At 34.4% G+C, this 11,953-nt stretch overlaps 1 long non-coding RNA gene across 1 annotated transcript; it reads right to left on the bottom strand.

Moving 5' to 3' along the window:
- Positions 1–470: 470 nt before the first annotated feature.
- On the bottom strand, positions 471–10,359 carry LOC116993299. The gene is made up of 3 exons (XR_004417260.1): positions 10,283–10,359; positions 9,176–9,244; positions 471–592 (listed from the first exon to the last, which is right to left on the bottom strand). It is a non-coding gene; the product is annotated as an uncharacterized LOC116993299 (long non-coding RNA).
- Positions 10,360–11,953: the final 1,594 nt, after the last annotated feature.

Genomic DNA, 11,953 nt, shown 5'->3' with positions numbered 1-11,953 from the left:
CCAGCCCTGAGAAAATGTTGTATGTACACAATTTGTTTCATCAAAACAAAAGGTGGCTTCGTTATTTTTCCAGTAACTGTCGGATAAACACATCCAATAGATCAAAAAAATAAATGGAATTAATGTTTACCTTACAACTGGCCATACTGCAAAACTGTGACACATATATAAACCAAACTACCTTATACTAGCCCTTTAAATCTCAGGTATTAAATTTTAATTTATTTACACCTGATTTACAAAGGAGAAGAAATTGTTGCAAAGACAAGAATAAATATTGATTAGACTTTGGAGTCACCACTGAAAGATGAAGTTCTTCTAGTAAGTCATAACTCATGAAACCATATCTGGCATATCTGGCTTCATTTGTTTACTATATTCAGATCTACTATATTGCTTGTGTGTGTGTGTGTATGTGTGTGTGTGTGTGCGTGTGTGTGTGTTGGCACTCACTTTGCTGAGACCTGGAGTTGAGAGGGCATCCGATATCACCTGTTTCTGTGTACGTGGGCGAGAGGGAATTAAGCTGCCTGTGAGAGAGGGAGCATCTGGCATCATCTGCAAAGAGGCGAGCTCAAGCTGTTGGAACCATCTGTGAAGAGGAGAGATGCAAAGAAAGAGATACAAGCTTCAAGGATGAGCATAAAGTACCAAAACTGAAAACCTGTGTTCTTAAATAGAAAACCTGCTCCAAATAAGTTCTTAACTACAGATGATTTTTGGATGCTGATAGAGAGGTTGAAGTTTCCTTAGCAACAGAGCCATCCATCTCTGCAGGACATCAGATATCAAGACTCTACACAAATCCTCTGTATGGGGAACATTGGAAGTACACAGAGGTCCATGTGTTCCAACAGGAAAAAGCATTCTGATTTCTATTTCTGAGGTAAAAATGCAGACCTGTCAAACATAAACATACTGTTCCAAGTCCCATTCAACCTCCCAATCTCTGCTATTGAAATTGGTGTTGCTGAGTTCTTTATGTATCCCTGTAAACAAGGAAATTTTGCCTCCTCTTTCTAAGTCGTATTTAAAATTGTCTCTTAAATCTAAAATATTTCTAGGTGGGTTTATACACATCACTGTAGTGTCCATTGCCTCAAAGAGCTAATACTAATTCTCTTTATTGGAGCTCTCATTTTAAGCACGTTCTTATCACTTTTGAAATCTCCAAGGATTATTCCCACCTCATCTGCAGTTGTATGTACACATTGAGGGTGAAGATTTCCACTGCCACGCAGGTTGGAATCCCAGCTTCTGATTGCCTGTTTGTTTTATTTTTCACACAAACAATGTCATTTTTTCCTGTTCCCACTTCTGTGTGGAAACAACTTTCAAAAATCCTTACTTCTACTTTAAATGCTTCCTTCGAACTTGTCTTTGTGGCAATGATAGAAACCACTTGTCAGTGATTAGCCAGCTGGTGTGACCACTGCTTATTGCACTGGTTACAGCTGTCTTACTGCTATTTCTCTGTTTCCTCTCCATCTGTCTTATCCACCTGCTGTCTCTCATTTCAAACTTAAATTTAAGCTCCCTGGACAAAAACTCTCAAATTGTGGTGCTTGTGTAGTGCCTATCACAGTGTGTCCTTAGCTATAGAGTCCCTTCCATGGAAACTAATACGTGATAAGCTGTCTGAGAAAGAGGGACGATGCAGATTCCGCATTTCAGGGTGGATTTACACCATCTGTTCACCGATATGGAAACCTGAGCAAGTTTAAACACTGCTAGCTGTCTTGGCAAATTACCTGGGAAGTAAGATGAAATAGCACATTTTTAGCTCCAGGCTGTCATGACTGGACCCTAGTAAAGCCTGAATGGGGGTGTCTTTATATAGAAGTGAAAAAGAAAAATTTGGGAATTTATCTGTTGGAGGAAGGACAAAACCTATACCATAGGTATTGTGCCACACATACTCATACAAGATGCATGACACTGTGCACAATATTGTGCACAATACCGAAGTGCTTACACCATGTTTTCGCTGTAATGACATTTGCTTTTCACCTAGCCATAGCTAAGTAATAGCCAGAGTATCTCAAAGAATAGAAAGTGGGAATTGTGAAGTTGTTTTAGTTTCACCACTCCAAAATTTTCTTCTGATATTTTGTGCCAGCGTAATTTTACAGGCATTTAAGGGATTTCACTAAATTATAGATTTTTTCAAACTATTATTATTATTATTGCTATTACTATTACTATTATTATTGCTGTTATTATTACTCCTACTACTCCTGTTACTGCTACTAATGTTATGAGGATATCTCTCTTTCCAAGGAGGTTTTCCTAATTATAATCAGGTCTAATTCAAATGCTATGCAACCATATAATCGTCCTAATTCAAAAACAATTCAATAATTTCTATTTATTGTAGAATCACATAAACCTGTATGATTGGGAAGGCACCTCTGACAAAATCTGTGGGATATTGGGAAAATCTAGCTGTATAAGATTAAATTTCTTATTGCCTAAAGGCAAATTTGTGTGCTCAAGTTTAGAAAAATTCCATTTCCCTGTTCATGTGTTTGCAGCTATGTAAGAATGGAGAATGAAGATATCATGCTTTAAAGTATTATTCAAGTGCTTGGTACTTTTTTTGGACATCTACAGCTTGCATATGAAAGAAGTAATCTGCAATTAAATAGGGCTGTGTTTTTGAGATAGAAAACCAAAACTGCCAGTCTGTGCACTGATTGTCTTATCCTGTTTTATGATCATCTGCCAAAACCTTAAGTTTATTTATTTTATATTGAAAATTCCCCAGATTCTGTCTTTAGTACACCTTCTTAAACTTCAGATATGTGTAATACAACAGTGACATATCTAGCAGAGATATTATGAATGAATGGAAACTCATGAACAATATTTTTAAGATTTAAAATTACAATATTGCTTTCTCTGCTTTTATTCCTGATTTCTATGTTATCTTTCCTGAATTAATAACTTTATTTACATAGTGCTAGAAAGAAAGATAAAGTAAGAATCCAGTCCCAAAGTTTGCATAAGTATCAGTGAAAAATAATCAGTTAATATTATTTTATACAAAAACATTAGAAGAGCTAAAAATTCAGCCAACCAACCAAGCATCAAACCAGCTCTCCCCACTAAAGACCACCCAAGGACAAAAGCTTCAGACATTCTTGGATTATGGCTATGAACATTTCTTGGCATCTGTTCCCAGGAGCACTTTCTGAATATGAATGTATCCTAGCAGCATCCAGATTCCCCTCCTTGCTTTCCTCCTCCTCCTTTCGTTCCCTTCCCCCTCTTCCCTTGGTTTCCATGCAAAAGACACCACAGAGTGAAGCGAAGGAGTGAAGTGGTCCAGGAGATCCGCTGACATGGTTGATTAGGAAACTGCAACCCTTAGGCACTCCACAGTTTGCCCCAGCAGGTAACAGTAAATTGGTATACTGGGGATTAAATCTTTTAGACATAAATGGAGAAAGGCAAAAAAGAACCATAGGCAGAAAACTGATTTGCAAATTCGCAAGAGAACTGAGAAATATTTTAAGGCAGCTTTTTCTTTTTTATTAGACATGGAGGGATCCACTGTTAAAAGAAATTCCTTGGTGAAACAATAAACGATCTTATTTAACCTAAGCTTCTTTTACCATGCCTGTATTTTTGCTGGCTGGAAGGCATTGTGATAAATGAAAGACTGTTTAAATTAAATTACTTTGTATAGTGTTGTGATTTTACCTTGGCCAACAATTCAGCCTCACACATCCTCCAGTGAGATGAAGGAGAGAATGGGGAGTGAAAAAGTGAGAAAACTCGAAGTGGGTTAAGGTAGGGACATTTTAACAGGTAAAGAGAAGGCATACAGGAAAGCGAAGAAAAAGTAAGAATTCATTCACCACTTCCCATGGACAGGAGTTGTTCAGCCATCTCCTGAAAAGAAGGGCTCTATGTTTTGTAACAGCATCTTGGGATGACACTGCAAATGTCCCCTCCTGTCTTCTTTTTTCCCAGCCTTATGTGCTGAGCATGACATCATATGTCATGGGGTATCTGTTGGGGTAGTTGGGTTCAGCTGTCCCACTTGTGTCCTGTCCCAACTCCTTGTTGGTGTGATGGAATGACTCTGTGCAAGTGCTGCTTAATCAGAGTGAAAACATCCTTGTGTTACCAACAGTTACCAGCACAAATCCAAACCACAGCCACAAACACTGCTGTGGAAGGTAAGAAGGGACATTTTATCAGGGAATGTAGTAATAGAACAAGGGGTAATGGCTTTAAACTGAAAGGTTTAGATTAGATTTTAGGAAGACAATCTTTACTTAGAGTGTGGTGAAGACATTGGAACAGATTGCTCAGACTAATTGTAGATGCACCATCCCTTGAAGTGTTGAAGCTCTGCACAATGTCATCTAGCGGAAGGTGTCCCTGCCCATGGCAGCAGGGTTGCAACCAGATCGTATGTGAGGCTCCTTTCAACCCAAGCCATTCTATGACTATTCTAGTCTATTTAAGTAATAAGCATTAAGTAGTTATGGCTACTAATTATTTCATACTATCTAGATTTAAAGATTTAGACCATTCCCTACCAAAATAAATTTTTTGGAGTTTGGGCTTTATCCTGTATTAGCTTGAAATTTCATAATAGTGATGACTTTATTGGCAAAAAAAATTGTTGATTTTAGTTACTTTTCAATTTAGATACCATAACAAATCTGAACATGTAAGCTAAAGTGAAGTTTCTCTCTGTCTGCTTCCCTTATGTCCTTTAAGAAAGTATGCATCCCTTTCTGACATTTAAGGATACCGGCACACAAAGTTAATTTCTCCTAAACTAGAAGGGAATTTGTGCCAGGAGTATAATTACATAAATTAAATTTGCATAAACCTCAAAAATAAAACCCACCATTTTCCCATCAACTTAAGCATGTATTCTAAACACCTAAAATTTTCAGGTTCACAGTATTTTATCTGTGCCCTGTGGATGAGAGAAGTAATACTTACCTCCAACAGTCAAGTTGGAATTTAATTAATTACAGCTGCTAACTTGTGTGATTGCTACCTTTACTCACATAGTGGTCAAAACTCCATGATAACCACTACCACGCAGAATACAGCTGCCAAGTAGTGACAGGCAATTACAGTTACCTTAATTTCTGTAATTGTCCATATTTCTTCTTTTACACTAATACAGCCTCAATTTTTTCATGTCCTTAATAAGCAAGATGATTAAAAAACCCGTAGTGTCACTGAGTAATCTACATTTTTCATTACTTTCCTGCGCTGTTTGTTTTCTGTATGTTCTGCACCAACACACTTAATTTCTCTTTTAATTTTTTTTTAAGCAATTAAAAAAATACCCCTAATTTAGTTATGTCTCTGAGAGCTCTGTGTTTCGCATTTGAGGCTATTTCAAAGTCATTAATTTGCTAAATTAATATGGGTGGAAAGCACTAAATCTAGTGGTATTTTTTTTCAGTCTTCTTGTGATAGTGAACCCATGGTGTGGCGCATTAATTAAATATAAACTAAATTGATCCAGGAGATTTTTGTTCTCAGGAATGTGATGTTTGAAAGAAACAGTCTGGCACTGGGCTTCCCATGAGCTATTTCTGTATGTGGATACAATCAATGGCTTTAGTAAGCAGAGCAGATTTCATGGGGTTTACAAAATTCAGAAAGCGTCTAGTTTCTCTTTATTAACAAAACCAAGAACTAGAACACATTACTTCCATTCCTGTTCATGGTTGCTCTGACAATATTTTCATCCAGGATGTCTCACAAAACAATATAGAAGAAGTTTTGAGATGGAGATTAATAAACACGTGAGCCTGTGCTTTAGCATATAGTTCATTATATGATTTGGTCATAGAGTAGGATAAAAACATCACAGTGATCAAAAAGGATGCCTGTTACTCTCCAAGGACATTTCAACTGTGATAGCAAGAATGATGGGTAAAATAGTCCATTATCTAGTACTACTGCTGTTTTATTTCACGTATACAGTGTTTAGAAATATAATTCATTTTTCAGTGAGATGCAATGTTGAACTAAAGACCTGCAAGACTTCCATATTTTGTAGATGTACAGAAATAAGGAATAAGTAATGTTTGTAGTTTGTTGGTTTGGGGAGTTTTGTTGGTTTGGGGATTTTGGGGAGTTTTTGTGGTTTTGGTTTTTTAAAAATTTTTTATTTCTTTGCAGGTTTGGGATTTTTTTGTTATAGTTTTTTTGTTGTTGTTGATTTTTTTGGTGGGAATGGATTTTTTTTTCTTAATATTTGCATTTGTAACATTTTTCAATTAGGTCTATCCTCCAGTCCCCTTCCCCAGAAAAAAAAAAAAAAAAAAAAAAAAAAGACAAAAAAACCCCAAATGAAGAACACTGAAGAACAAAAAGATTATTAAATAGTCTCTTTCTAGAACTGAGATAATTCAAATTGTGCTTATAAATTTATGCCATTGCAACCACTGCCTTTTTTAGTTTCTTAACTTTATATAATATACTTTGTACTTTGCCATCACAGACTTTTCTTCTTTTTTTTTAAGTCTACCTTTTCATTCTTTTTTGATTTAGTTACCTTAGCTATTAACTACATATTCGGCTACTGTTCTCCCATGCCCATGTCCTTATTAGGTATAAACACCAACAATATAAAATCACCAGAATAACTTCTTTTTATCTTACATCAAGACATCTGAGAAATAAAGTCCAATAAAATCTCAATCTATCACTTATTTCTCTGTCTGATTGACAGAAGGTTATCCGGACTTGTTTTCTATTGTTCTTCTAAAAAGAAAACAGAGAGATGAAAATACAAAGATAAAAAACGAAAAAAAAAAAAAAACTGAAAGAGGAAAGAAAAAATTAGGGGGGAAAAAGAGGAAAAACAAACAGGAAAATGGAAAATAAAAAATTCACATTGATTTAATTCAATAAACTCCTCAATGTTCTTCACTCTGCAGTTAACTATAAAAAGATAAAAAGATCTTGATCATAAAAGCTTTGCTATACACTTCTAATTTTAATTTTATGAGTTTTGGGGAGAGAATCACAGGTTCTGAGAAGAGGAATAAGCCTCAAGAGTTTTGCCACAGAGTGAAAAATTCAAGAATGGATTTTATGGAGCAGTCGTATCCCAAAGATATTCTTCACAAACTGATAGCTTCTACCTCAAATATTGCTCAAGGAAAGTTATTTTTCTGACTTGTATTCAGAAATATATAGATAATGTGAAGTAAAACACTCATAAAATAAAGCATATAAACCAAGAGCTTTTATTTTGGTTTTGCACAGTACTTGATATTCTTACCTGTTAATAAGAATTTTATATACATGTCATCTCTAAAACTGTTATTTATGAAGTTTATTATTATTTTATATTATTAGTGTAGGAAGATCAGCAAATAATTACTGTTGCTCATTTATCTGTATACTCTCTAATTTTTATTCTCCTCAAATACCATCATATCTATGAAATGATGATGTAGTCATGGCTAGAACCAAGATTAATTTTCAGATTTTCCCATCTCTTTAGTCACTTTTCTCTGAGAAATAGAACTATCTTATAGAAAATAAGACACTTGAGGTTTTAAAGTACCACTTAAAGACAATGTGAACTTTTGCATCTGTATTTGTTTAAAAGAGAGGAAAAAAGTATTAAGATCTGGATGGAATCAGATATCTTGTGGGTCTATAACTTGTTTGCAGCTTGCTTTTACAAACAACATCCCTGGTAAGCTTGTGTGCTGTTTTAAAAAAGATGTATTTTACAAATTGAACATATCTTTTGGAGTACTGGAACACAGAGTGCACCTACAGAGGAACCTTCTGCCTGAATAAGAGGTTATTCCAACTCTCTGATGTAAAGTAAAATTAAAATTACAGTCAGAAGGAGTCCCAGATGCAGAAGCAAAGACAGCCTGGAGCTATTATTTTTCACACGCTGTTACTGCCTTTCAGAAGGTTTCAATACACAATACCACTGAATGAGAAATGCTACATTTTTTATTCAAATCAGTGTTTCAAGATCAGAGTAGCTATCTCCTGTTCCAGGGAATAACCTTATCTTGACACACCAGCTAGTAATGCAGCTACTGTAACATACTGTGTACTTTGATAAACACAAGTTAGACTCACCATCCTTTGATTTTAGCTCACTCTCTCCAAAACAGGGACATCTGTGTTACAATCAGTGTTGAGACTGGTCAATTATTTTTTAGCAAATGTAGGATAAACTCTGGAGTGTTTTGTGACATGTAACTCATATACAGAAGAGTAATGAAGTGTTCGAAGAGGGAAGATACAGAAATACACCAAAAACACCTATATTCCCTCTTGAATATATATTCTAATTCATGGACAACATCCTTATAAGCCAAAATGAAATTTTAAAATATTGGTTGGTAGACCTTTTCTGACTACATGCAGAACCTGACAAATATCAATTCCTTAAATCAAGAAGTAGAAATCTTTGATTAGTGTTTAATGCAGTAATATCTGTCTGATAGAAGAGTGAAGTACGTTCTTTGTCCTATTATGGATAAAAGTTCATTCTTTCTTAGCTACCTGACATGTTCTGGATATCAATGTACAGTTTGAAGTTTAAGCTGGAAGAAACAGGATAAGAATCAAAATGGAAATGATGCAAAAAAATACATTCTTATATATTTTATTGTAACAAATTAATATTTCCTAATTTACTTAGTCATTAAGCTTCTCATGTCCCAGGTTTCATGAGGTCATTTTAGGTAAATTAGAAGGACAGTGAAAAAAAGGAATCAATTGAAAAGTTTCTGAGATTCTTTTACTTGATTAAAACACTTTTAGAAACTTGAGTCTAGAAATATGTTGAAAATAATTATATTATGGTAAGATATTGTTATATAATGATAGACATTATTATAATGACATGCAGGTACAGATCCTTGGAGGCTGAAATATATAGTTATGTAGATCTAGATGTAGAGATAGATAGATAGATGATAGATAGATAGATAGATAGATAGATAGATAGATAGATAGATAGATAGATAGGCAGATGATAAAGTAATAACTCTTATAGCAAAGCACCTTTAGAAGAACTGAAATTAAGTATCAGTCATATAAAGAAAGGAGTTCTATGTTAGGAGAAGAACTAAAGCCAAAGCAACATAGAAAAAGGGGAGAAAAAGGAAATACCTGCCTAAATCAGCATTCTGGAATCCCTTACCCATATCACCTCTTCAGTGACAGTGATCTCCCTTACAAGTGCATTGTCACAGCTGATTCCAAGCGGACACTGTGAAAGGGATAAGAAATGCTTTAGTTGGTGACTATTATGCCTCACCCAAAAAGTACAGCTTCAAGACAGAGAAGGCTGAGTTTCCATTTTCCAGGGAATGAAGAAGCGGCAGAATGCTAGAAAAGCAGAAAATTTTAAATGTCTGTGAAATTCTGAAACTGTGTCATGACCAGATTAAATTCTACAGACTGCAAATTGCTCTGGGCTGAAAATGAGATAATTTTATTCAAATGTGTAAGAGAAAGTGTTTCATACTGCTAGATCTTTGGTCTTCTCTTGATGTATGTTGGTACCAAGGGAAAATAAACACAGAATTCACAGGCCATCTGTAGACTAATTGGACTAATCTAAAATAAACCAAGTGTTGCTGCTTTTAAATGTTTGTGGGAATAACCACAGTTAAAAAGAAGAAAGAAAATTAAGCCAAATAAAGGTTTTTTACTTTATATTTTCATCCTCAATGGTGTCCACAAACCAGAAACACTCTTATTTTTAACTGGGGTATTGCTACTTCTGGAAACATTCAATTTTATTGTCATTAATACCTTCCCAAATTTACTTTTCTGACATTTATATAGTGAAAGAAAAATAACCCAACCAAAAGAAGAATAAGGAGTAATATATTTTAAAAGTGAAAAGGGGCAGTGGAGGTATATGTTTAACTTTAAGAATTGATTTTATTATTTCCCAGTAACTAATAAAATCTGAAAATTCCATATAGACAATTCTTTAAGAAATGTGTGAAAGCTTGTTTGTTATCTTGTTTGTTTGTTTCTCATTTCAACAGGAATCCAGTGATTGTTTGACTTCTAAATTTTGGCTGCTAAAATTAGTGCTATATCGCTGTACCTTTATACCATGGCTGTATAATAACAAAATTCTGCAATAAACATCAATGTCCATTTCTTGGAAAAGTGTTGCTATGTTGTGAAAAAAAAAACAAAAAACATGGAGCAAACAAAACAAAAAGGAACCCACAACAAACACTGGCCAGTTGTTCTTTATCATAAGTAAATGAAACTAAAAGACTTTTACCTCACTTCCTCTTCAAACTGTCATCAAACGGTGATATTATGGCCTCCACTTTTCCTGTAGGGAATGCTTTCTCTTTTCCATTTTCCAGCTAAGGTTGACTTTCCCTAATTCAGATTAGGCAAAAAGAAAAGACAAAGATAGAAAAGTATAATTGACTTAATTTAGTTTAATTAACTGCAAGAGAATGGAGACAATTAGTTAATGCATCTTAATGAATTGAATTATGAAATTAATTTCTCCCACTGGGAGAAAATGATCCCTGTAATGGGAAAAGTAGATTTGAAACAAAAAATAAAAGAGCAGATGGATTTTTCTCCATGTTAGGTTGACCAATTCAAAGCAACTAGAATACTAGAGATTACTAGAGTACCCTGTGGAGACATTTGATGTCTTGCAGGTGAAGCGTGCTTGGTGGGGAAGGCATTGCCCTAAACTTACTGAGCGTGGACAAATTCCCTATTTCTGGAAATTCATGTCAGCCTTAATTCAGCTAAAGTATAGAAGTCAGTAACTGTAGACCTTTGGCTCTAAGTGAAATAGTGAAATATCTCTAGGTGAAACAGAGAAAGAAATATATATTTAAAAGAAAACAAAAAACCTCATCCAGTTTCTTTGAGAGCAACTTAACATTGAAAAAAAGCCCATTTATATATATTACATTAAAAGAATATATTGAATTAATCTTGACTGTTTAACTATGCTATTGAAAATTGAGATTCCCATCAAAGTGAGCTACCATAATAGCTCAAAAATATCTTGATTTAGATTTTCTACTTTTTCTAAGAGAAGCAAGTTGAAATGTTTTAAGCAACATTAACAGTTTAAAACATACCTTACATAACTGAAAAAAATCCTACATTTTTGAGTATATAAATAATTTTGCAGGGGAAAATCCATTAAATTTTGGAACTGTTTAATATTTTAAGTTTTTTTTCTTTTCCTGAATTGTACTTTTCTGAGTGAATCCTGGTGAACAGAAGAAAAATGTACGGTTACATCTATTTATTTTTTCTTATTATTTAATATATTTTAATCATTTAATGCAACAGGGAAAACAGATGACTTCACAGTATTCTTTCCATAATGCAGTGCCAACTGGATTACTGAAAAATTACAAATCCTACATCAACTCAGAGTAAATATTAAATCTAATTGTTACAGCTAGGTGATCACATTCATTTTTACTACAATCATCTTTCTCCTACTTAAGCTGCTATTCAAGTGCTCCTGTTGCATGTTGCTTGATGGTAGATGAGCACAAATTGAAAACATGATTTGGAGACTGAAAGAGTCAGTTTCAACAAATACAGTGGTTTCTTTTTACCTTGGGAGTAGAAAACTGTTGCCAGCCTCTGATGTAGAGGGTTGAACCATAATCTTTTAGGAAATTCAAGGCACTCTAAAGATATTTGAGTCAGATGAAAAGAAGGGAAGGGGAAATGCAGTTATATTTGAAGAAAATATACCTGTTGGTCTACTCGCTGCTGAAAGAGAGAACTTCTTTGCTCTTATTGTTCTCTATTGCTGTGGGATGTAGACAACACTTTTAATACAATTTCACATATAATGTTTTTAAGTTTCCATTATTTTAATTGCAACATTTATCATACTACATAACTATCAGAATGAAACTGAGAATCTATTTCATATTAAAGGGACTGTCACATTGAT

This window comes from Catharus ustulatus, chromosome 3 (genome assembly GCF_009819885.2).
Source record: "Catharus ustulatus isolate bCatUst1 chromosome 3, bCatUst1.pri.v2, whole genome shotgun sequence".
Taxonomy (NCBI): Eukaryota; Metazoa; Chordata; class Aves; order Passeriformes; family Turdidae; genus Catharus; species Catharus ustulatus.
The sequence above is the reverse complement of the archived record's forward strand: the minus strand, read 5'-3'. Positions and strand labels throughout refer to the sequence as shown.